This window comes from Mesocricetus auratus, unplaced genomic scaffold, assembly GCF_017639785.1.
Source record: "Mesocricetus auratus isolate SY011 unplaced genomic scaffold, BCM_Maur_2.0 Super-Scaffold_100011, whole genome shotgun sequence".
Taxonomy (NCBI): domain Eukaryota; kingdom Metazoa; phylum Chordata; class Mammalia; order Rodentia; family Cricetidae; genus Mesocricetus; species Mesocricetus auratus.
This window is the reverse complement of record NW_024429195.1, coordinates 14,158,236-14,184,051: the sequence shown is the minus strand read 5'-3', so window position 1 is coordinate 14,184,051 and position 25,816 is coordinate 14,158,236.

Sequence of the window (25,816 nt, the reverse complement as noted above, 5' to 3'; positions counted from 1 at the left end):
GTCAAGATGCTGTCCCCAGTCCTGACAACCTGAGCATGATCCCTGGAGCCCACACTGTACAAGTGAGAACTGATGCCTGCAAGTTGTCCTCTGGCCTCCGAGTGAATGCCATGAACAAAAGTTAAACAAACATAATGTTTTGGGGGGCAAGGTTTCTCTGGGTAACAGTTCTATCTATCCAGGGACTCAGTAGACCAGGCTGGCCTCAAACTCACAGAGATCTGCCTGCATCTGCCTCCTGAGTGCTTGGATTAAATTTGTGTGCTATTTTAATTTTTTTAATAAACTAGTTTCTAAGCAGCATGAGAGGGGGAATCCAGATATCATAAGAGAGGAGGTGGTGAGACAAAAAAGCAAAGGTTACTCAGGAAATGGACAGCAATACAGGTTTATATAAGATTGTCAGGAAGGGCTGGAGACATGGCTCATGATTAAGAGTGCTGGCTGCTCTTCCAGAGGTCCCTGGTTCAATTCCCAGCACCCACATGACAGCTCACAACTGTCCATAACCCCATGATCCAACAGGCTCACACAGGCAAAACACCAATAAAATAAAAATAAATTAATTTTTAAGAAAAGAGCCAGGTGCCAGGAAGTGGTGGTGCATGCCTTTAATCCCAGCACTGAGGAAGCAGAGGCAGGTGGATCTCTGTGAGTTCGAGGCCAACCTGGTCTACAAGAGCTAGTTCCAGCCTCCAAAGCTACGGAGAAACACTGCCTTGAAAAGCCAAGAAAAAAAAAGAAAGAAAGAAAGAAAAGACTGCCAGGCATTATAAAAACCTCATCTTCTCTGGCAGAAAGCCCTGATTTACACAATATCCTTTTGAAGAAAAGGGACTTAGTGTTCAGTCATGGTGATCCCAGCCATCATCTGTTTCTGTTTTGTTTGTATCCTATGATTTCAAACACAGAGTTGCATGGTCAAAGAAATTGATTGCATGTCGCCAAAATTCATTTGTTGCAAGCCTTACCCCTACTGTAGCTGTGTTCCTCTAGGAGTAGAAACTTTGTAAAACCTTGCTACACAGAAAGAAAGAGACAGAGAGAGTAAGAGAGACTTCTAGAAGACATTGCATAGAAAGGCCATCCAGAAACACAATCCCATGGAAGCATGATCTTATATTTTAGACTCCAGATTATGAAAAATGTCTTTTGCTACTTAATCCATGCAGTCTGTCATGACAGAACTCAAGGAGATGCTGTTTGTCATTGCAGCTAAGACAGCATCATTTGCAACACGTCCCATTATTTTATAAATCACAGAGTACTGAAACTAAAAAATGCGTCATTAAGGACTGGGGACATAGTTCATTTGATGGAGTGCTTGCCTAGCCTGCACAAAGCTGAGTTCCATCCTCAGCGTGATATAAACTAGGCACGGTGGCTCGGGCCTGTGATCTCAGCACTCAGGGAGGTAGACACAGAAGGATGGGAAATCTAGGGTCACACTCAGCTACAGAGTACGTTCAAGGGTAGTGTAGGTTACATGAGACTCTATCTCAAAAAAGAAAGTCACTAACTAGTCAGAGATCTTTAAACATGGAAAATGTACATCAGACAATAGATGAAATAAAGAGCTAGAGAGATGACTTAGCCATTACGAGCAGAAGACCTGGATTCAATTCCTAACACCCACATGATGGCTCACAACCATCTCTAACTTCAGTTCTAGGGCATCTGCTGACCTTCACAGGTATAGGCATGCTTGTGGTGCACAGTTACACATGCATGTGAGACTTATACATAAAATAAATCTTTTTTTTTAATTGACTGAAAAAGAGTTGACTGGTGAAATGGTAAATGTCCTTGGAAGTATAGAGTCTTCAGACCAGGGAAATGGATTTAGGTGATTCCCTAGTCAAGAGCAAAGCCTCTGTAGACCAGGCTGGCCTCAAACTCACAGAGATCTGCCTGTTTCTAGCTTCTGAGTGGTAGGATTAAAGGTGTGCACCTGGCCAAGAAAAAGAAATTTAAACAAAACTCTGCTCGTAATTTTATCCCCCAGTTGGGTTTGAAGGCTCTCATGTGTAGTCCCAACACTTTAAGTGATCCTGGGTTCAAGGAAAACCTGAGCTACACAGTGAATCCCACCCTGAATTGAACTATACAGAAAGATCCCATTTAAAAAAGAAGAGGAGAAGGAGGGGGAGGGGGAGGGGGAGGAGGGGGAGGAGGAGGAGGAGGAGGAGAAGGAGAAGGAGAAGGAGAAGGAGGAAGGAGAAGGAAGAGGAAGAAGGAAGAAGAAGAAGAAGAAGAAGAAGAAGAAGAAGAAGAAGAAGAAGAAGAAGAAGAAGAAGAAGAAGAAGAAGAAGAAGAAGAAGAAGAAGAAGAAGAAGAAGAAGAAGAAGAAGAAGAAGAAGAAGAAATCCTGACGGGGTTTTAGGAAGTAAGCACAAGCAAAAGAATCAGGAGTCTAGCCTCAGCTACAGAGTGAGCTAAGGACTAGCCTGGGCTTCATAGTGAGATCCTTTGTCAAAAACACAAAAAGAAAAAGAAAAAAGGAAGGGAGGGGAAGGGAGAGAGAGAGAAAGAAAGGAAGGAAGGAAGGAAGGAGGGAAGGAAGACCCCCACAAACTTGCCCACAGGAGAATTTAATGGAGGCAATTCTTCAGCTGAGGTTCCTTCTTCCCAGGCAAATCTAATTTGTATCAAGCTAACAAAAACTAACCATGCCAGTAACCCTAATCCCAACCCCATTCAGCTAAGGAGACTCTCCAAAGTCTTTGGCCCTGCCCAGAAGCTCGTCAGAGGACTCCACTCTGTTAGTCCCTGCAGGGGACAGGGAAGCTGGACATGTAGTCTCAGGCCTTTAATCCCAGCACTCAGAAAGCAGAAACAGGTGGATCTCTGTGAGTTAGAGGCCAGCCTGGTCTACAGGGTGAGTTCAAGGACAGCCAGAGCTATATAGTGAGACCATGTCTCAGAAAAAAGAGAGAGAGAGAGAAAAGAAGGTTGCAGGTTTGAAAATGTCATAATGAAATCCATCCTTCTGTGACGAGATTTAATTAATTAATAACAGAATGATTTTATCTTTTAAATAACAAAACAGCCCTTCTCCAACATTTTAAAAAAAGATAAACAATGTACCAGTGTTATAGGGCTGGAGAGATGGCTCAGAGGTTAAGAGCACTGCTCTTCCAGATCCTGAGTTCAATTCCCAGCAACCACATGGTGACTCAAAACCATCTGTAATGAGATCTGGTGCCTTCTTCTGGCCTGCAGGGACACATGTAGGCAGAATACTGTACATATAAGAAACAAATAAAATCTTTTTTTAAAAAAATCTGTGTTATAAAGCCAGTATTGAAGCCTGACACAAATTTAATAAACCCCTAATCCTGTAGGTACATAAGTGGAGCCAGTTTGGAGGAAACCCCAGTGTGGAAGCCTTCATCCGTCCAGCATTCACTGCTGTCTCCCTGGCCAGTGCTGGCTTCCTCTCCAGACTGGAGGGACATTTTGCCTCATTCCACACTTGGTGACACTGAGAAAGAAACAACTCTTCAGAGCCTTGCTCAAAGTTAGATCCATAACAGCTGGGTCTCGGGAGCGAGCCCAGGGCAAGAATAGAGGACATGAAGATGCTCCTGGCTCTGTCCTCTAAGATGAGATCGTTGCATGTCTGCTTTCCCAGGGGTGAGTCAGCAACTGCCCACACAGGTAAGGGGTAACAGGAAACCTCAGACCCAATACTCCTCCCTGCTAACCGAGACTGAAAATAAAAGCCAGACATTGTGGCTCACGCCTATAATTCCAGTACCTGAATTACTGAGGGAAAGGGATTGCTATGAGTTTGAGGCTAGCCTGGGCTACATAGGAAGACCCTATATCAACAAGAAACAGGAAGAAGTGAGGTAGGAGAGAGAGAGAGAGAGAGAGAGAGAGAGAGAGAGAGAGAGAGAGAGAATAAATATACAGTGACATAAGGATGAAGATGGCTCCGTGGTTAAGAGCACTCGCTGCTCTTGCAGGCAACACAGGTTTGGTACCCAGCATCCACACACAGCAGCTAACAACTGTCTCCAGCCTGAGAGGATCAGAAAGCCCCTTCTGGTCTCCTCAGGCACTATGCACACACATGGTACACAAACACACCTGTAGGCAGAAATTCACGCACATAAAATAAAATTTTTCTTTCACTTAAAAAGTAATTCCTTTTCATATGAAATAAATTCAGGGGCTGGAGAAATCGCTCATCAGCACTGTTCTTGCAGAGGACCCAGGTTCCGCTCCCAGCACCTGCGGGAGGTGGCCCACGGCTCTCTATAACTCTAAAGCACAGTCTGCTTTGCGCCTTGCTCCAGAAGATCTGACGTCTTCTTCTGGACTCTTCAGGCATCCGTACCCATGTACACATACACACAGAACTTAAAAATAAATGAACACATTTGTACCAAATTAGGATAGTGTTCCCACCGAGTAGTCAAGGGCCATTCTAGTGGGTAGCGGCTCAGCCTCAAGGTCCGAGGGGGGTAATGAGCCTGGCCATTACCACTGCATCTATCTCAGAAGAAACAGGAAAAAGGACACATCCAGAGAGATGCCTGTACTTCTATTTACATCTCAGTGGCCAAAGTGAGTCACATATTTACCCCCAAAAGATAGAATGTTTTCTTTTAGTTGGGTGACAACATGTCTAGCCAATGAGCAGGAAGAGAATGAATGTCTCAGCCACAAATGCTCACACCGAAACATGGGAATAGCAAAGCAAACTCCCGATGCAGTGGCTTCCTAGTCAGCTGTGTGAGTCAGCCCATGATGACTCACTGCCACCCTCAGCTTGTCAGCGCAACTGAGTTTCTAAGCGTCACGCAACTTACAGATTGCTAAAATAGTCACAGCTCTAAATGGTATGCTCCTGAATGCAAAGAGTCTACTTAGCATTTAGCACACTGTCTAAGTGTCCAAATTACATGTTTCACACCAAAATTACTGTCTCTGTCAAGCACTAAAGGTAAACGCACTTAGGCATCAGCCGTAACTTCAGAAAGATTATTTCTGGCTCACAGCAGTGCAGAACATTCTTCTTCCCGTGTTTTCATTCTTTTCTGTGGGTGAGATTCCTTCAGTGTGTACACCGTGGTTCTGCACTCAGAGAAAACAATGATTGCAGGAGGCCAGCCTTCTAACTGCATCATTCACCATTAGTGAAGGGAGTCAGTCAGCCACAACCCACAAGAACTGCGGGGAGAGGTGATGAGGAGATTTAATTGCTGTCTGTCTGTCTATCATCTGTCTTTGCTTATTGGGACAAGGCTTCATTCTGTGGTCTGGTCTGGCCTTACAGCAACACTTCTGCCTTAGACTTACGAGAGCTGGGATTACAGGTATACATGAGAACTCTGGGCACAGAAATTGTTTGTGGATTACAGGTATACATGAGAACTCTGGGCACAGAAATTGTTTGTTTGTTTTCCAAGGGGGTTAGGATTTTTTTTCTTTTTTCATTGTTATTGTTTGGGAGGTTGCAGTCATTGTTTTGAGACAGGATAACATGTAGTCTATGTTGACTTGATCTGGGCGGGTGGAGCGGGCGGGGCTGGGCCGGTGGGGGGTGGGAACTGCCTGGATGCCATCACAGCCAGCTGCTGAAATAACATTTCACCCTCGCTCTGCCCACTCACTTCAGGCCACCGTCTTTGGGTTAAATAACACTATTAAAAAATTACATCATGACCTTTTTTTTTTAACATTTCCAAACTATGCTTTGTAGCTTGCATAGAATCCAAAAATAAATGGAATCAACAAACGGTTTTAAGAATAGCCATCAAGTTCCGATCCACCGCTGCAGTTCTAAGTGAGTCAGAGGGGGAGGAAATTCAACAGCTGAGACTTGTTAAGGAGAATGGAATGCTTCTCTTCCCAGAAACCCTGGGAAGGAACTCCCCATGAATATTTGACCTGGTCATCTTCTGTGGATTCTCTGCAGCTGTAAATGAGCCCGGAAGGCCGGGAACTGCTGCATCCTGGGTGCTGATCTGTGCTGTCGCCAGCACCGCCCAGCCATCCCCTGGCTCACCTGGGGCTCCCACATGGAGGGCTGCTTCAAGACAAATATCATGAGGCCCTGGCTTCCTTCTCCAGAAGGCATGTGCTAATCACCCACCACACCACCCTTCTTTTCCTACAAAAAGGATGTTTACTGAAAAACAATTATTCTTGGTTATCTTTTTTCCTTTTGCTGCTCCTAACCTATAGCCAAAAGGCTGACAACCAATTTACCAATCTAAACATATCAACCTTACTGAGAAAATACTCAAAGACACTTGTATAAAAAGTATAGCCATGCCGGGCATTAGTGGCACACACCTTTAATCCCAGCACTCGGAAGGCAGAGGCAGGCGGATCTCTGTGAGTTCCAGGACAGGCTCCAAAACAATACAGAGAAACCCTGTCTCAAACAACAACAACCTATATATATATATATATATATATATATATATATATATATATATATATATAGCCAGGCAGTGATGAAACATGCCCCTAATGTCAGCACTCAAGAGGCAGATCTCTGTGAATTCGGGCCCTCCTGGTCTACAGAGAGAGTTCCAGGACAGTCAGGGGTATTACATAGAAAAGCCCTGTCTTGGGGAAATACAAAAGTGATAATAGGGGCTAGAAAGATAGCTCAATGGTTAGGAGCACATATTGTTCCTCTAGAGAACTTAAATTTAATAACCAGCACCCACAACAGATACCTCACAACTGCCCATAACTCTACCTCCACGGGATTCAACACCTCGGGCATCCATGAGCACTTGTACTCATATTTAAAATAAATGAATAAATCTCTAAAATAAAATAATAGTAAATCCACACACAAAGCCTGGCTTGTTTTGTTTCCTGCAGACTTGCAGATAAAATATGCTTAGATGAGACAGAAGGTGTGGTTACTTTTTGCAGAAAAATAAAGGCATCACTAATAATCAAGTATGCACCAGGCTCTAATCCTAACCCAGCCCGAAAGCACGTGTGTGTGTATCACCTGAATGCCTGGTACCCACAGAGGTCTAAAGAGGCCATCAAATCCCCGGAAGTGGAGCTACAGGCGGTTGTGAGTCACCACGTTGGGGCTGGGAACTGAACCTGGGTCCTCTGCAGAAGCAACAAGTGCTCTAAGCCTCAGCCATATCTCCAGCCCCTTACCTTTTTTTACGATTTTTTAATGTGTTTGTGTCTGTGTGGGTATATGCCACATGTGTGCAGGTGCCTGAGAGGGCCAGAAGAGGGCAGTAAACACCCTGGTGTTGGAGTGACAGGCGCTTGTGTAGTCACCCAATATGGGTTCTGGGTACTGTACTCGGGTTTTCTGGAAGAGCAGCAAGAGCTCCTAACCACTGAGCTATCTTTCCAGCTCTGACAATTTCATGTATACAGTATATTCATGCTGGGCAGTGGTGGCTTGTGGTGTGGCACGCCTTTAATCCCAGCACCTGGAAGACACAGGCAGGTGGATCTCTGTGAGTTCAAGGCCAGCCTACTCTACAAAATGAGTTCCAGGACAGCCAGAGGCTGTTACACAGAGAAACCCTGTCTTGAAAAACTGAAATAATAATAATAATAATAATAACAACAATAATAATAATGTTAAGTATATTCACAATGTTTGACATTTTTACCATCCACTTGCAACTTTTCACCTTGCATAACGGATACCCTGCAAACATTAATTACTAACCGTCCCCATTCCCCTTCCCTAAGCTCTGGAAACCACCGTTCTATTCCACTCTCTGCCTCTGACCGCCCTAGGTAGCTCTTTATTGAGTGGGACTATGTGCAACCTGTCCTTTCTGGATGGTTAATTTCCAAGATCCATCCATGTTGTAAATATGTCGCAATTCCTTTCATCTTTAGTAAAATCCCTTAGTATGTATACATCACAGTTCTTTATCCATTCACCCATTGATCTAACCACATGCAGTTTCCTTACATTTATTTTGGTGTGTGGATGCCTGTAGGAAACAGAACTTTCAGTAGTCCTGTCTCCTCTGTGCAGATCTTAGTGTGAAACTGAGGTCACCAAACTTGTCTTAGGTACCTTTACAGCTGAGCTTTCTCTCCAGACCTGTACAAATTTTCTTTTAATTTAAAATAAAATGTGTATCGCTGGGTATGGTGACACACACCCTGAACCCTAACACTGGGGAGGCAGAGACAGGCAAATATCTGTGGGCTCGAGGCCAGTATCATTTACATATTTTGTGGGATGTGCGTCGTGGTCTCTGGTCAGTAGAGTCTACGTGAGGGTCAGCTCAGTGCGGCCTTGCAAAGGGACAGTCATTTGACTGTGAACTTGTGAGACGCACCCTACAGTAGACACACTTCCCTCTGTGTTCTTTTCTCCTCTGGGATTGTTTAGTCAGTTGATGCATGTGTGGTGAGAGCATCATTGCCTTTCATTTTTCACCTGATTTTTGCATCTCCCATGTTCCAGGCAGTGTCCTCCAGCTTGGGAAAAAGGGAAACCATGAAAGAGCAAGCTTGGGTGACTTCGCATCTCCAAGGGAACAAAGCCACAGACTCTGCTACACTGCCGGGCCTCTGCGTGACAGGGGAATGTGGGGAGTGCTAGTTAAACCCCTTAAAGGAAGGGTACCTGTACAAGTGATCCCACCCAGGGATCACATTTAATCCATGCATTGAAAAATCCCAGCAATCGGGAGGCAGAGGCAAGAGGATCTCACAGTTTGAGGCCAGCCTGGTCTACGGAGAGAGTTCCGGGACAGCCAGGGCTACACACAGAAATCCTGTCTCAAAAATCAAAACAACAAACAAGAAATATTAAAAAGTTCAAGGTCATCATCAGATACATATTGAATTTGAGGCCAGCCTGGGTTACTTACAACCCTGTCTCCATCAAGCTGGTATAGTACCATCTACACTTTGAGGGTGGGAGGAGACAGAGTTACTCTATGTAGCCCTGGCTGTCCTGGAACACTCTATGTAGAACAGGCTGCCCTCAAACTCACTGAGATCCACCTGCCTCTGCCTCCCCAGTACTGGGATTAAAGGTGTGTGCCACTATGTCCAGCGTCATCTGCACTCTGTAAAGGCCATCCCTTCTCTAAGCCAGCAGTGTGCAGCATGGTTTAGAACAACAACAGAAGGAAAAGACAGGGAAGACAGGAAGATCCCTGCAGTTCAGTGAGTCTTTGTCCTGAGGAACAGTTTCCTCCTGTCAGCAGAGACGATGACCCGAAATCTGGTTAAATTTACTTAAGAAAAACATCTGCATTCCTGCACTTAGGCGCATTCAAGCTGGTAGGTGTGTGTGCGTGAGTGCGTGCATGTGTGCGTGTGTGTGTGTGTGCGTGTGTGCGTGTGTGTGCGCGCATGCATGCTCGTGCATGAGAGAGACAGAGGCAGAGACTGCTGTGGCTTGGGGGGACAGTCTCCCTGCGTAGTCCTCAAGCTCTTGCTCATTCCACCTCTGCCTCACCAAGCTGGTACTACAGGTGTGCAGCACCACGCCCAGCTTGCCCTTTTCTGCTCCCTAAATACTTTTTTTTTTTCCGAGACAGAGTTCTCTGTATTGTTTTGGAGGCTGTCCTGGAACTAGCTCTTGTAGACCAGGCTGGCCTGGAACTCACAGAGATCCGCCTGCCTCTGCCTCCCGAGTGCTGGGATTAAAGGCGTGCGCCACCACCGCCTGGCTGCTCCCTAAATACTCTATACTGATTTTTTTTCTTTCAGTAACTGGAAGCAGTATTTTGAGAAAGAAAACACCATGTGGTTTGATATCCCTAGCTCTTTGCTGTATTTATTTGTTTTTCATTTGATTGCACTGTGGTTCCCAGAGCAGCAAAGTATGAGAGGACAGGGAAGGGAAGAGGAGGGGTGAGGGAGGGTTCAAGTCTTCCCTGCCCAGGCCTCCAGAACAGAGTCACAGCAGCAGGGGGGCCGGCTCCGTGTCTGGAGCATGACACCACACACACACACACACACACACACACACACACACACACAATGCTCACTGCACGGCCTTAGCAACCTGAGTTCCATCCCGGGACCCACAGAGGGGAGAGAGAAAACTGACCCCCACGGCTGTTCTCTGATCTCCACGTTCTCAAGCTCCAGTATGTGGTGTGGGTGTGGATGATGCAGGTGAATGCGGGGTCAGAAGTCAGAAGAGGGCATCACATCCCCTCCAGTTACAGGCAGTTGTGAGATGCTGCTGGGCTCCCGCGCTGGGAACTACACAGGGTCCTCTCTTCAAGAGCAGTGCACACTCCTAACTAAGACATCTCCCCAACCCCATATTTCTGCCCTATTCCTTTGCCCACTTTCTGATGACTGTCTGTGGTCTTTTCTGAAGCTCGTTAATTTCTCACTTGGTAAGGTCTGAATTACATACAATCAAAGGAGCTTCCAAGCCTAAGTTAACTCAGCCTCTCTTGTGGCTTTGAAAAGAAAGCGGCTGATGTGCCCAAGTCACCTGCCCAAGGAAACAGGTTTGGTCACAGAGAAAGCAGCAGCACTCCTGCAGTGAGGATGACCTCATGCCTCCCACAATTGTCAACAAAAGGAAGCAAATGTCAATCCACCCTCCCTCCTGTCTCTAAGGAGGGGAATTGGACCCAAACCCTCTTCCCCTGTGAAAGAGACAAAGTTTTGCTTTTTTAAGGCAGAGTCCCAAGAAACCCATGCTAATGCAGAACTCCACAGACAGCCAAGGGTGACCCTGAACTTCTGATCCCCCCCCCTTGCCTTGCCAAGGGCTGGGCCTCAACCCCAGGTTTTTGTGCATGCTACGAAAGGACTTGAACAACCAAGCTACGTCCTCAGCTCCCAAAAAGACAAGGACTTTTCAAGGAGGAAACTCAGAATCTCAGAACTGGCAATTCAGAGCCTGACGTAAAGTTCAAACTGTGTACAGAGCCTCTGAGAAGACCCTGAGCCATGGCAATCGGGAAGGAAGGACTCAACAGCTGCCAGCCAAAGGTCAATGTGGCACCGCTGGAAAGAAAGCAAACAGAACTTAACGCAGCCAGCGCTGAGGTAAGAAAGAGTTATGAATAAGCTGACCCATGTATCTGCAGATCCCAGGGCACCTCCTCCCCTAGCAGGCAATGTAGTAAGGCCAAAGTCACTTACGGTCCTGAAAGCTCCTGGCTGGACAGAACCAACTGACCTCTGGTCGATAGTAAACGCTGACAATGTACTTGACAACGCAGGGAGTGAGATTTATAGCTTGATATTGTTCTAGTAATATTTCACCAACTCTGCCAGCCCTGTGTGATTAGAAATGGATCCTGCTGGGTGTCATAGCTCACTCCCAGAATCCTTAGACGTGTGGGAAATGGGGAAATGGGGTGTCCAGGGAGCAGACGTACCTAGAGCGGCGTTACGAAGCTTGAGCTAGGAGAGAGGTTAACGTTACGGTGTTATAGAACAAAAAACTCTGAGGTTCACAAGACAATGGCCTGTCTCCCCTTAATGGAAGCTTGTAACCTACAAAAACCGCCTAAGCAGCAACAAGGAACTTGATGTTAAAAGCTGACCAACGGTATTCTGGAGAAATCATTCAAAGTGCTGTTTTAGGAAGACAGAGATGACGTGGCTCAGAGAATACTTGCTGGCCCAGCGTGGACAAAGCCCTGGGTCCATTCCCAGCATAAGTAAAGCCGGGATGGCCAGGATGGCGGTGCACACATGTAAGCCCAGCTCTCAGGAGGTAGGAGCGGGGATCAGAAGTCCAAAGTCACCCTCACCTGTGGAGAAGCCTGAGGCCAATCTTAGCTACATAAGGCCAAGGCCCTGTCTCAAATAAGAAAAAGAAAAAGCAAAGAAAGAGGAGAGGCAGGACAGGAGGGAAGGGAGGAAGAAAGGGAGGGGAGGGAAATGGTATTTTGTTTTTGTTTTTCGAGGCAGGGTTTCTCTGTGGCTTTGGATGATGTCCTGGAACTCGCTCTTGTAGACCAGGCTGGCCTCAAACTCACAGAGATCCGCCTGCCTCTGCCTCCCAAGTGCTGGGATTAAAAGTGTGAGCCACCAATGCCCCCACTCTCTTGGGTTTTTTACAGGGGCCCCTATCAGATATCTACACTACCATTCATAACAGTAGTGAAATCACAGTTATAGCAATGGAAATAATTTTATGTTGGGAGTCACCACAACACGAGGAACTGTATTAAAGTGTTGCAGTATTAGGAAGGGTGAGAACCAGTCACAATTTGCTGTCTCTTTAGTGGTAAAGTTTTCTTTATAAACATCTGGTAGACTGATTAACAAGCAGCTGGTTCAAATTAGTGACAATGGCAGGTCACCACAAATGTCCCTGTGTAACAAGATCAATTAGTATCAAGCACCAACCCCACAGCGGTTCTCTGTGTAGTCCAGGCTGTCTTGGAACTCACTGTGTAGACCAGGCTGGCCTCTAACTCATGGAGATCCTCATCCCTCTGCCTTCTGACTAAAAACACCTGCCACCAATGCCCGGCTGGGAAATACTATTTTTTTAAAGTACTTCCGAGGAATGGCCGCAGATGTGGGGTTTCATTTCCATGTAAGAAACAGATGAAATGTTCTGTCTTTACCTTGGAGAAGGTCTGAGGCAATAACTGTGCTGACCCCAGATCCTGGTCACTTTCAAGAGTGACAGCCTCCTGCACAGCAGGCTGCCTGTGAGTGGCTTTGTGCTACCACTCGAGGGGAATTTCAGATTTGCTGTTGCTTTGTTTTGATCTTGCTTTGCTGTTGTTGGAAACTGAACCTAGGGCCCGTACACACCACATGACGTTGCAACACTGAGCTTCACTTGAAGCCCAGGCCAGTCAACGCTGGTTGTCTGGTTTCCGGTATGCTCGGCAGAAGGCCTGGACGTCAGGCATCTATCTATAGAGAAGCCGTGTAGATACGGCTCTAGTCCATTCGCCATAGAAGCTTCGAGATTTCTGTTTAGTCCCCAGTCTGCTCAGCTGTGGTCCTCAGACCAAGCCACCCTCAGGCATCCTCCGCTCCCCTAGGCTTTTAATCTTCCAGTGGGCCCTTAATCAAAGCCACGGGCGTAGTGAATTACATCCCCACTCTGTAGTCCCCTGACACAGGCATCATTGCTTGTGGATAGGCTCCATACCACCTCTTCATTCTGAGTCCTACAGCGTGACCATCTAGATGTCCCCGGTAGGCCCTTTCTTTACCCAGGTGCTGTCCCTGCCTCCTGTCCCAGTTTCCCTTACCTCTTGGCTCGCTGCCTGGACCTTGGCTGAGGTTACTATAGTGCCTCTCCAGGCACTAGAAATCCAAAGGTACAGAAGTCCACTGGGCAACTGGCCTCTGACCTTGTACTTCTGGGTCTCAGTTAGCTCACTTGAGTTTCTCTGCTCTCCATTCCATCTCCAGCCCAGGACCACGCATCCTGGAGAGAGGAAAGGGCTGGGGCTCTCCAGGGGAAGCAACCAAAAGGAGACATAGGAGAATGTCCAAAGAGAATTGCCAGGAGACGTCAGCTCTCACAATCGTGGAGAGCAAGACGTCACAGTCTGCTGCCTCCAGCCTGGAGGACCAGGACGTCAGCGTCAACCCAGACTTAGGGAGGAGAGTGAATACGAGGGGAAGGGAGTGGGGGGAGGCGAGGAAAGGGCAGGGGAGGAGTAATAATGTCTAACCTTACAGGGGCATCTAGAATGCAAATAAAACTCCCTTTCCAACCCTCCTCAGAACTCGCAGAAGGGAGGCTCACCACAGCCTGTATCAGGAGAGAGCATGGTCTACAGCTCACAGTGGATTCTACCAATTTTCTGCATAGGTGTACACGCAGAAGTGGTTTTTGTTTGGTTTTGTTGTTGGTGTTTTTGAGACGGGGTTTCTCTGTGTAACCCTGGCAGTCCTGGAACTCACTGTGTAGACCAGGCTAGCCTCCGACTCAGAGATCCCCCTGCGTCTGCCCCACTCCCTGTCCCACCCTTTCTACCTCACCACCTCCACGACCCCCAATCCCCCCACCCCGCCCCCGCACCTGCTGGGGCAAAGGCTGTGCCACCACCGCCCAGCTCCGTAAGTGTTTTGAATGCTGTTTGTTGTATTTTTTATTTATGGTGTGTGCGTGCGTGCGTGCGTGCGTGCGTGCGTGCGTGCGTGCGTGTGTGTGTGTGTGTGTGTGTGTGTGTGTGTACGCCATGGAGCAGGTGTGGCAGCCCAAGGACAGCTTGTGAGAGTCAGTTCTCTCCTCCCTCTTCTCGGGTTCTGACCACTGAACTCAGGCCATCCAGCCTTTCCTTGCTGAGCCATCTCGCTGTCCCTGTTTCCTACATCTTATCTCTGTATTGGATTACGAAAAGCACGGCTCTTAAATTGACTTGCCGTGAAAGCAGAAGCTCTCTTAAGGAATCACGGTGTTACCACTGCTCCATCTATTCAACTTTGTTGCGGGCTTCTGCCTCTGCGAGCATGCTGCAACCGGCAGCACAGCCATTGAATGGATAGATGTGCGTCCATTTTTAAAAGACAAAAAGTGGAGGGGGCGCTGTTGAGTCAAGATCTCGCTATAGAGTCATAGTCCCTTGCCTAGCCCATCACTTGTAGCTTGCTTTCTGAAAGACAGCACCAAGTCACCGCCTAAAAGATTGCAATCATGAGAACTCCCAACACTGAAGGTGACAATAGGTTTTCTTTTTTTTTTTTCCGTTTGGGGGAAATTTGGGAATGAAACAGCATATCGCTGTATTTATTGCATTTCCCTGTTGTGAGTGAATCTCCAGGGTCTTGCCTTTTTATTCATAAGCAGGCAGAACCGAAGCCCAGGCAACCTCAGGCACCAAAGGCATGGTGTCAAATGTATTCATAGCAACTAGGACTTGTATGTGGAAATATGGAATTCCCTATGCATCTCCCATGCATATTACCATGTGTAGTTGCCCGCTCCGTACATTATTTTTAAGGAAAGTCACTGATGAAGACATCATTATATAACGATGAGAACTGGGAGCCTTGAGCGAGTGTCTCGCCCTGTAAGTCCAGAAGGTCGCCCATGCCACCTTTGCTTGCTTACTAGTGACGTAAGAGCCGTTTTGAAACACCCCCAGTGACCTTCCAACTGAACTGAGTTCTCGCTCTCATACTTCAGTGTCACGTCAGGTTTTTTTTTCTGTGTCAAACGGTACTAACCAGTGCACATCCCTGCGCTGTTCACTAAAAACTCATCCTATCATTTGTATTTACACGTAATTTTTATTTCACATTTAATTTTGTCAGGCACAATTACTTGGGCCACTTTCAATTAGTGTAATTCAAAAAGCAAAGGTGTACCAAAGATCTTTTTGTAAACCAACTGGAATATAAATGAGTAGTAATTTTTAAATGGTATTGGGAAATATGAAAAAAGAAAACTACCTTTTTTTCTTAAGTAGTGTCTACCCATGTGATTGGCTTGTCTGGACTATCTGTCTTTCTGTGTGAGCCTTACAGGTGTGTGCCTCCGTAACATCTATAAAAATTGCATTCTTTAAATATATTTTATAAACTTTATTATTTAAAAAAACTGCAATAAAAAATTGTACCCTGATGGGTGGTGGTGGTGGCGCATGCCTTTAATCCCAGCACTCGGGAGACAGAGACAGGAGGATCTCTGTGAGTTCCGAGGCCAGCCTGGTCTACAGAACTAGTTCCAGGACAATCAGAACTGTTACACAGAGAGAGAGACCCTATCTCGGGGGAAAAAAATTACATCCCAAAATTAACCAAACCCTAAGCTTACACGTCTCGGTGAGCTTCAAGCAGTCCAGCTTCACACTGAATTCACACTTCCATTATTTTAATGACATTTTTAATTTTTATTATTATCACGTGTAGGTATGTCAAAGGACAACTTTGTGTAGGTGATCCTCCTTCTACCGTAACTCGGGCTCGGGGATGGAACTTGAGCTGTCAGGCTTGTGTGGAAAGTGTTTTACACACTGAGCCAGTCATCTGGCCTGAACTAAAATTTTTTTTCAAGACAGGGTTTCTCTGTGGCTTTGGAGGCTGTCCTAGAACTAGCTCTTGTAGACCAGGCTGGTCTGGAACTCACAGAGATCCACCTGCCTCTGCTTCCTGTGTACTGGGATTAAAGGTGTGTGCCACCAATGACCGTTTTGTTTTTTGTTTTTTGTTTTTTGTTTTTGCTTTTTTTGAGGCAGGGTTTCTCTGTATTGTTTTGGAGCCTGTCCTGGAACTCGCTCTGTAGACCAGGCTGGTCTCAAACTCACAGGGATTCACCTGCCTCTGCCTCCCTAGTGCTGGGATTCAAATGACCGACTTTTTTAAATTTTTTTTATCTGTTTTTTCTAAATTTTTAAGCCACTAAACAGTGTGGATTTACCAGAAGGATAGCAAGGGTGACGTGGCAGGCTCCGCATATTTTTTAAGTGACACTTTTGCCAAAGCGGACAGCACAGCTGACACGCAGCCTGTGAGGCTGAGCAGAAAGCTCTTGAGAAAACGGTTTGTGCCGAGAGCCTGAAACAGGGTTAGGACAGAGCAGTAGGAAAAGCAATAGAGAAGTCAATAGTATCCCATCCAGGAGACCTTGTAACCGTTTTGAAATTGTTACTGTAGACTTTTAGGAACTTCTTAAACTACAAGGAAAATTTGATCTAGAAAAATAAGAAGACCATTTGTTATATTGCAACATCATGGTTTGGCCAAAAACTAAAGCCTATCCAAACCCCCGGGGCTGCCGAGAGTTGTGTTCAGCACCCACACCTAGCAGCTCAGAACTGCCTGTGACTCCAGAAGGATCTCCTCCCATCCTTCACTCTGTGTGCCCACAACAAAGCCTGTCTCGAAAAGAAGAAAAAAGAAAGGGAAACAGAAAATTCAGGTAAGTAAATGAGTTGTTCGAAGATTTCAAAGAAATTATACTCAAAGACAGTAAGAATAAATTTCTTGTGTAGCTGGCCTCAAACTCACAGAGATCCCCTGCCTCTACCTTCTGAGTGCTGGGATTAAAGGCGTGCAAGGTATGGTGATATGAAAATGTAATTTCAGCATTTAGGAGGCTGAAGCAGGAGGATGGTGAGTTTGAGACTAGTTTGGGCTATTGTAATAAGACTTTGTCTCAGTTTTTTTGTTGTTGTTGTTGAGTTTTTGGTTTTCCTTTTTCAAGATTGGCTTTTGTTTGTTTGTCTGTCTGTTTGTTTGTTTTTCCCTGTGTAGTCCTGGAACTGTGGCTGTCTTGGAACTCACTCTGTAGACTAGGCTGGCCTCAAACTCAAGCGACCACATGCCTCTGCCTCACAAGTACTGGGATTAAAGTCATGTGCCACCACCACCCTGTTGTCTAAAAATATTTTTAAAATTTAAATTATATAGATATTACGTGTTTGCTGTAAGAATTTTTAATTTGGAAAAAGTTCATTGTTTGTGTACTGATGCTTGCCTGCATGTGTCTGTGCACCGAAGAGAGCATCACCCCTGGAAGTGAAGTCACAGGAGACTGTGAGCCACAACGTGGGGGCTGGACATCCATCCTGGGTCCTCTTGCAAGAGCAGCCAGGGCTCTAACCACTGGCCCATCTTTCTAGCCCCTTTTTGAGATTTTTAAGCCCGGAGAAATAAGAGGCTATGCTGTTCCAAGCCCTACTATCTAGCAAGTAAGGCAGAAAGTGTTTTGCAGATGTAGAGACACAGCAACGCTCCCTTAGCTGCCTAACAGGCAGAGGCTCCAGCCCTGCTGCTGATGTCACCATGTTTCCAAGGACACAGCATTAGCCCGAGAAGCCTGACTCAGCAGTATGCTGATGCTATACATTAGTAACCACACAACCTTCAACGAGGTAAGCCAGTCCTTCCCAGTTTCCCCCAGAGGCAACTTCTGACCACCAGCCAGTGTTGCTCATCACAGCCGAGCTTCACAGTTCCTCAGTTAGCAGTCAAGCCCTGGGTTTTTAATGAAAAAGTAACCTACATGCTGAACTAGTGAATAAGTCATTGCATCTATTACTGCTAGACCTCCATACTGAATGGCGAAGAATAATTCCTTCTCCAGCAAACACCAATCGCAAATAATACCCTGACGTGTAACTTAGCTTTAGTGGCTTTCATGTTAGGGTTTTTGCTTTGTTTTGTATCTTTTTGTCTTAAACAGGGTCTCATGTAGCCCACAATGGCCTCGAGTTCATTATGTTGCGGAAACTTCTGATCCCCCTACCTCCACCTCTGATTGCTGGGATGAGAGGTGTGTGCTACCACGCCCCAGTTTATGCAGTGTTGGGATGGAGCCCAGTGCCCACGGCATAGGCGGGAGGTTCCACAACTGAGCTACATCCCCGAGTCCAGGGTTTCCATCATTAGCTGGTTGGATTGGTTAGTGGCACTGAGGGTTGAACCAGGCCTCACACATGCTAGCAAAGTGCTCTACCGCTAAGCTTCATCTCCAGCTGATGGATTGTTTTACTTTGAAACAGGGTTTTACTATGTTGCCCAGGCTAGCCATGGTCTCACTTTGTAGCCCGTGAAGACCTTGAATTTATAATCCTCCTGCCTCAGCCTCCTGAGTAACTGGGATTACCTACCCCACACCTATGCCAGACCTAATTTTTGTTTTTAAAAGATTCGTTTCAACTTTCTGTTTCCCAGACTCTCTGGCCATAGGATTATAGGCTGGCACTCCCCAGATCTATGTCTAAAATCCATATATGAGAGAGTACATGCCATGTTTCTCTTTTTGTGACTGGGTTACCTCACTCAGGATGGTTTCTTCTAGTGTCATCCATTTGCCTGCGAATCTCATGATTCCATTATTTTTTTTCTGCTGAATAGTACTCCATTGTGTAGATGTACCACATTTTCTCTATCCACTCTTCGGGTGAGGGACATCTAGGTTGCTTCCAAGTTCTGGCTATTACAAATAAAGCTGCTATGAACATAGTGGAACAGACATCTTTGTTGTATGAATGGGCATCTTTTGGATATATGCCTAAGAGTGGAGTTGCTGGGTCTTGTGGTAGGTTTATTCCCATTTTTCTGAGGAATCTCCATACTGATTTCCAAAGTGGCTGAACCAGTTGGCACTCCCACCAGCAATGGAGGAGTGCCCCCTTTCACCACATCCTCTCCAGCATAAATTGTCATTGGTGTTTTTGATTTTAGCCATTCTGACAGGAGTGAGATGGTATCTCAGAGTTGTTTTGATTTGCATTTCCCGGATGGCTAAGGATGTTGAGCACTTTCTCAAGTGCCTCTCAGCCATTTTAGACTCCTCTATTGAAAACTCTCTATTTAGTTCTGCAGCCCACTTTTTAATTGGGTCCTTTGCTGTTTTGGAGACTTGCTTCTTGAGTTCTTTGTAAATTTTGGAGATCAACCCTCTGTCAGATGTGGGATTAGTGAATATTTTTTCCCATTCTGTGGGCTGCCTTTTTGTCTTGCTGACTGTGTCCTTTGCCTTACAGAAGCTTCTCAGTTTCAGTAGGTCCCATTTATTAATTGTTGATCTCACTGTCTGTGCTACTGGTGTTATGTTCAGGAAGCTGTCTCCTGTACCAATTCGTTCAAGGGTACCACCCACTTTCTCTTCTAAGAGGTTCAGTGTGGCTGGATTTATGTTGAGGTCTTTGATAGCTGGCAAATCATAAAACTCATTTCAAAGATTCAAAAACCCAATCAGATTTTGGTTTAAAAGCCAATAAATATGGAAAACCTGGTATGGCAGCCCACACTTGCAATCCCACCACTCTGGAGGCAGAGGCAGGAGAATCAAGAGTTAAAGTCCAGCCAAGGATGCACACCAAGGGAGAATCCAACCTGGGTTACATGAGACCCTGTCTCAAAGCAAAAACAAAACTAGCAATATGGAACTCTTGCACAGTAGATCAAACCAGTCATCAGTGTACACAGGAAGCTGAGGCAGGAGAATCACAAGTCTGAAGTCAATCTGGGCTATAAAGCAATCACCTTTCTCAAAACAAAATCAAATTACTAAGAAGCTTGCAGATCCCTGAGCATAGTGGCAGGTAGCAGCTATCTGTGAATTCTAGCTTGAGGTCAAATGCTTAAAGCCACCCTGGTCACAAAGTAAGAACACGTCAGTTACAGAGAGGTTAAATAACAATGGGCCACAGTGCAGATCCAGTTTGTGCCTGGAGTGGCCTGTTTGTGGACAGTACAACCTACACAGCCTCAAACGGCAGTCTGCAGGTGGATTTCTACCTCCTGGTACAATGGAGGCAGTAGACTCCACATCACACCAATTGACCAAAACACCACACAAGGAACAGGAGCTAGACAACCTGCAATCTCTAAACCATATTGGACACTCCTGACATTACTGGGGAAATCAGACATGACTCCAAAAAGGAAAGTTGAAACTGGAGATTTCCTGATCCCCACAGTTTGTCCCAAGTGAGACCATTTGAGAAGAAAGTGAAAGGACCACCCAATGGACTGTTGAGATTTCGGTCAGCAGAGCCTTGTAGACTCTCATCTAGGTTCATTTAGCAAACAGGATCTGGAACCTGACACCCTGGGGGACTTTGGACTGTGTGTCGCCAGATTTAGGGAAGGCACTCTCTCTGGGGGCATGTTATCCATAGTGCTCCCAGCAACTCAGGCAGCCAGCCTGTGCAGAAAGGTCAGCCCTGAGAGCTGGCTAGAGCTGCACAGGATCTTATCGCCGCCGTTCATGGTTATTTCCCCATCATCCCTCCCTAGAGGCACCGCTTGACTAGAGCCTGGGCTATGTGAAGACTGTAATTTGCAAGATTTATGGAAAACAATTTTTCAGAAATGTGCTCTCAATTTTTATTGGGCAAATTCCTCTTTCCCCGGTAAGTGCTGGAGCATATGGGACAGGTAAATGCCTTAATGGACAGCATAAAAGTAACATTTTTTCCTGTCCAAGTGGATGACTCCCACATAGGGCTTCTAATCCCATTTTTCACTAGAGCAAATGTTCAGTGCAAAGGAAAGAGAGGGGCCCTCCTGCTCTTCAGCCTGGCTGTCTGCACTCTCAGAAATGGCCGGATCATTTCACAGATTCAGACCACAGCTTCCGGCACATCCATCCTTGGAGAAACAAACTTTTATTGAATGTCTCTCCTCCAGATGTTAGCCTCCTTCCTGTCTCTCATATTATAAACATCGGGCTTGTGCCTTTCTAAAATCTAATACAATAAGATGAAAATAGCCAACGGCAGTCTCTCCTAGTTCCGGAAGGGAAGATTAATGGCAGAAACAAACAATAATGAAAAGTCACAGGAGAGAACAGTGAGGGTAAACATTGCAAAAATGAACACACATGGGACCACTTGCTCCTCAGAATTGGAATGATTACATCCATTATTAATTTTGGCTTCTAAGACATGACAGAGCTAAATAACCGCCTTGGAATTGGTCAGGGATCAGCTTGAAGTTAGAATACAGGCAACACAACCCATTCAGACATATTCACTTATTAACCAGCTACGGTGTTTTACTCAAACCACTCTTGCCTTCATGAGACAGGGTGTCATGTAACTCAGGCTGACCTCAAACTCACCACGTAGCTGAGAATGACCTTGAACTCCCGATCCTCTGTCTCTACCTCCCAAGCTCAAGTGCCACCACTCCCAGACACTCACCCATTCTTAGACATCTTTGAATAAACAGTTAAGCTAGTATTAACGACGCATAGAGAGTGGAGGAAATGGTAGATCCTGCCCTCCTCTGAGTGTACATCCTGCTACTGACTAAATGAATGTTCAACAGAATAATTCAGCCTCACACGGCAGGCAGACAAAATGAGCATTACCCTAAGGTCCATGCTGAGAATCAGCAGGAATATTTGTGAGCAGCTGCAAAGTTAAAATAACACTTCCCTCTGTCCCTCCCTCTCCCCACCCCCCACCTCCCCCCCACCTCATTTTTTTTTCTAACAAGATTCCTCTGTGAAGCACTTGCTGTCCAGGAAGGGGCTTTGTAGAGCAGACTGACCTCAAATTCACAGAGATCCACCCCGCTCTGCCTCCCTGAGTGCTAGGGTAAAGGTGTGCGCCACCAGGCCCTGCCTCTCCTCTCATTAGAGACAGGGTCTCATGTAGCTTAGGCCAGCTCAAACTTAGTATACATACAAGTTTGATGACTTTGAGCTCTTGGTCCTGCTGCCGCCGTCTCCAGAGTGCTGTGGTTACTTAAAGGCATGTCCCGCCTTCAGTTTCATACAATGCTGGGGACAGAACCCAAGTCATCAAGTGCCCTGTGCCAGCACTCTGCAGCAAAGCTACATCCACAACCCAATGTCGGTCTTCAACAGAGAAGTGATAAGCTGCCCTTAGGCCCAGCCGGACGCCTCAGCGGAAAAGAGCGCTTACTGCTAAACCTAAAAACCTGTGCTCGATCTCCAGGATCCACATGCGGAAGGAGAAAACCAACTAACCCCCCACTGCAACTACTTGCTCTCTGACTGCCATATAAGCACTGAGGCATGTGAAGGCACACACACACACACACACACACACACACACACACACACACACACACACACAAACTAAAAAGAAAATTAACTTGTAGCTGCTCACAATGATGGCATGATGGCAGTCACCAGCAACCCTAGTACTCTGAAGGCTGAGGTTAAAGAAACCCAAGTCCAAGGCCTGCCCAGGCTACAGAGTGAATTCAAAGTCAAACAAACAACACAAGAGGGCTTGGGAGGGCACGGTGGTACACACCTTTGATCCCAACCCTTGGGGGTTAGAAATAGACAGATCTCTATGAGTTCAAGGCCAACTTGTTCCACATAGTGAGCTCCAGAACAGCCAAGGCTACCTAGTGAAATGCTGTCTCAAAAAACAAAAGAGGAGCCAGGTGGTGGTATCGCACTCAGGAGGCAGAGGCAGGCAGATCTCGGTGAATTTGAGGACAACCTGGCCTCAAACTCAGAGATCTATCAGCCTACTATGAGAGCCAAAGTTACATTTTAAGTTTTAATTACTATGCCTAAGACATCTATGAAACAAAAATGCCTCTGATCTGCAAGACCCTTGCCCAAGCACAGATAGTTCCTGAAATTCTGGAGGCTATTGCTTATGGGGGATAATAGCCACAAGTTCTCACTGTCCTAAACAAGTTTGTTTGGCTCAACTTCACTAGATGTGCTTGATCACATAGGGGTGGCAGTGGGCAGGAAATACATCAGGATACATCAGGACGGGTGCTTGCCCCTGGTTGGGCCTGATGGGAAATGCAATGAATTATGGGTTTTCCTTCTGAAACCCTTGCCCTACTTGATTCTGGGCCATTTCCCCGAACCTGGGTGTGGACAAGGCCAGAGCCCATTTAAGTAAAACTTGCTTCAAGTTTGGCTTTAAACTCTGATAGTAGTCTTATTCTCAATCGGTGGAATTAGCACTGCCTCTGCCTCTTGAGTGCTGAGGTTAAAGGAAGCATCACCACAGCCCGGCCAAATAATATTTTTCTTGATCCTGATATTATTTGATCTTGAATCAAAGACTTGGATCAGGCTTGTGTGCTTTGACCCTTTCAACTTGGAATGGGTTCCTTGCCAGAAGCCTTCCTGAGGATTGTTGCATTTTGGGTTTTGTTTTGTTTTGTTTTGTTTTGTTTTGGTTTTGGTTTTGGTTTTTTCGAGACAGGGTTTCTCTGTGGCTTTGGAGGCTGTCCTGGAACTCCCTTGGTAGTCCAGGCTGGTCCCAAACTTATAGAGATCCACCTGCCTCTGCCTCTCTAGTGCTGGGAGTAAAGGCGTGCGCCACCAACGCCTGGCGGACTGTTGCATTTTGAACCTTGAATGTATCCCCAGAGAACCATGTGGTAAAGTCTTGGTCTCCAGCCTTTGGGGTTCTGGGAAGTGGTGAGAGCTTTGGACTTAGTGGAAGGCTAAGTCACTGTGGGAGCCTTCCTAGGCAAGTGCTCTACCACTGAGCTACACTCCCAACCTTATTTTTAAGAATAACTGTTAAATAAGACCCAAGTCCCAAGCCGGACTTTGGTGGCGCACGCCTTTAATCCCAGCACTCGGGAGGCAGAGGCAGGAGGATCTCTGTGAGTTCGAGACCAGCCTGGTCTACAAGAGCTAGTTCCAGGACAGCCTCCAAAGCCACAGAGAAACCCTGTCTCGAAAAACCAAAAAAAAAAAAAAAAAAAAAAAGACCCAAGTCCCTTCATGTCTCTCTAAAATTCCTGTTTGTCATGAGATTAAGTGTCCCCTCCCCCCACCCCCACACACACCACATGTTCCTGCCACTTTGTACCCAAAGCAACAAGACTCAGGAGAAGAATGCCAGCCTAGCATGCACGAGGCTTTAAGTATGATTCCTAGTGAGAGAGGCAGAGACAGGGACAGGGAGGTTTCCTGGCATAGCTATGAACAGTCTCTGAAGACCCTAGCAGAGAACATGTGCTAGCAGCAGTCATGATCAATGTACCCACGTGACTCCCAGAACAGAGGCACCGATGGCAAGTATCAGCCTAGAATCCGACACAGCCGGTTGGCATATTGGTTCTGACAACCATCAAATTTAAGTTCCCCTGTCCATTTACTTGCACAATCTCTATCACTTAGCAATGTTATGAAAATTAATCCAAAGTCGGTCAGCCAGCAGAATCTTGCAGCTGTGACAGATGTTCAGTAGATATGAACTCCCTTCTTATCATTTTTTCCTTTCTTATCATTTTTTTTCACCTGTTAGGACTTGCTACAGTCAAAGACATTTCTAAGCTGTGTGTGACAGCACACATCTATAATCTTAATACTTGAGAGGGAGAGGAGGGAAGATTTCTAAGAGCTGGAGACAGGCTGGACTACTTAATGAGTCCAGGAGAGCCTGGGCTCAGAGTAAGGCCCTGTCTCAAAAAGGGGGTTTAAGGGCCAGGCGGTGGTGGCATATGCCTTTAATCCCAGCACTCCGGAGGCAGAGGCAGGCGGATCTCTGTAAGTTCGAGACCAGCCTGGACTACCAAGGGAGTTCCAGGACAGCCTCCAAAGCCACAGAGAAACCCTGTCTCAGAAAAAAACAAAAAACAAAAAACAAAAAAAAACAAAAAAAGGGGGTTTAAGGTTGAAGAATTGGCTCAGTGGATGACAATGCTTGCTGCTCTTCCAGAGGCCCTAAGTTCTGAGTCAGCTTCCTAGAACCCATGTCAGACAGTCCACAACTCCTACAACTCCAGATCCAACACCCTCTCTTGGCCTCTGTGGACACCTGCACACAGATGGCAGACACGCGTGCACACACATAAGTAAAAATAAATCTTTTTTTCAGAAGAAAAGCTATGCTGCATCCTTAAAGCTTTGAATCATTAAACCCCCAAGCCAGCAGTGAGAGAACACAACACAAACTCTTATTTGGTCTTGGCTGCCCACCAGAACTGCCCACTAGATGATGAGACCAGGGCTGTGGATGCAGTTCAGTGAGGAGGGAACCAGGCCTAGCTTAGTAGATGCCCCTGGTTCAAACCTAGGAGACCTACAAGGAGAAGATAGAGGCACATAGGTCCTGGATGTAATCCCTGCCACTCAGGAGATGGAAGCTGAAGGATGAGGACTTCACCTTCCTGCTTGACCTTGGCTGGCTAAAGACCCTGCTGTGAGGGTTACATTAGACCCTGCCTCAGAACAAAAGAAGAAAAATTAGATCCTTCAAAGCTTGTCTCAAAAAAGAAAGAAAGAGAGAAAGAAAGAAAGAGTGTTTAAAATATGTTTAAAATTTGAGGGGCATTGGTGGCACATGCCTTTAATCCCAGCACTTGGGAGACAGAGGCAGGTGGATCTCTGTGAGTTCGAGGCCAGCCTGGTCTACAGAGAGAGATCCAGGCCAGCCTCCAAAACAATATAGAGAAACCCTGTCTCGAAAAAACAAAACACAAAAACAATGCAAAACAAAAAACAAAAACATGTGTT